We start from the raw sequence: 1,540 nt of genomic DNA on the forward strand, positions 1-1,540 counted from the left end.
AAGCGCGCAGTATGCTGAGCTCCAAGTAGTGCTCGGTGTGGTTGCGGAAGAATTAACAGAAGGTCCACATCCTAGAAGGCTCATCTATATTTATAGCAACTTCTGGATGGTAGTAGAAGGATGTACTAAATAGCTACTCCTATAGAATAAAGAGGACTTTAAAAGATGAGGACAAGACATTTGGAGCCACGAAGAGTGGAAAGCCTTATGGGAGTTAGCTCAAGATAAACTTCCTCCACACATCCGACATGTGAGTGCAGTACATGGAAATAAGGCAGAAAAAGGCCCAGAGGCAAAGTGGAACAGGTGAGTTGATCAGCTAACAAGAGATGAGAGCACTGAAACCTTGTATGTTGAAGAAAAAGATAAAGTAGCTAGTCCATCATTACTTAATTCCTCTTTCCACTGTACACTTGGGGAACGAGCCACAGATGGCTACATCAACAACATGTAATGATGGAACCACCCACCTGGACACATCTTGGGGCATTCATGTAACTAAGAAAGAAGCACAAGAAATAGTTGATGCATGTATCACTTGCTGTGAAGTAAAAATGTGACTAAAACCCTGCCTGACTGTCCCGTTGTCATTACGTGAAGAAAAAGTAGCATGGCAGGTATGGTAATGTGATTGCATAAGTCCCCTCTCTCGGACTTCTCGAAAGTGACAGTACGTGTTTGTAGCTGTAGAAGTTGTCACAAGAATGACGTTTGCCCGTGCCTCAGCAAGAGCTACAGCTCAGGACACTTGTGCAGCACTGGAAACTTTGCTAGCTGTGTATCCACCATCTATAGAACTCCAGAGTGATAATAACCCTCACTTCCACAACCATCTTGTATATGACTGGACTGCAAAACTTAACATGTTAAGGACATATCACATCCCATACCATCCACAATCTAATGAATTAGTAGAATGAGACAATGGCATCCTCAAATGCAATTTGCAGTTGGCCGCTGGCCCAGCTCTTAAAAACTAAGACTTGCACCAGAATCAAGCTATCAATTGGGCCAATAACCAACTCGGTCCGGGAGGTAGCTCTATGCAGTAGGCCTTTGGATTGGGTGCTCCCCACAAGCTGGCAGTAGAGTGACCTAGGGGTAGTGACCCAGAAAAGCTCCAGGCAGGACATTGAGTAGTAGCGAAGCATCCTCAAGGAGATAAATGAAAGGGGACACTATTAGCAAAAAGTATGCATAAAACTGTCATAACCTAATGAGTATTTGTGTGTGCGCTTCGGCACTGCAGAATTACTTCCGCCAACTTTCTTTGCACGGTGCAATTCTCAGCTGCAGAGAGAAAACCCTGGTGCAAAGGAGTTCCCACCACTCGTATGCAAATTTGTGTCCCACTATTGGCTGTTTCTAAATTATTCCCACGTGGCGGCTAGCGATTGGCTTGCTAGCCGTATAAGAGGCTTGAGCAGTTTCCGCCCAAGTCGGAGATCTCCGAGAATCTCAGGAGGATCCTGAGAACCCCGATTCCGAGAATTCCGGGAGAAATCCGAGAGAATTCCGGCAAGGAGTCCACGATTACCTC

The sequence above is a fragment of the Alligator sinensis genome, unplaced genomic scaffold, assembly GCF_000455745.1.
Source record: "Alligator sinensis unplaced genomic scaffold, ASM45574v1 scaffold176_1, whole genome shotgun sequence".
NCBI classification, from domain to species: Eukaryota; Metazoa; Chordata; order Crocodylia; family Alligatoridae; genus Alligator; species Alligator sinensis.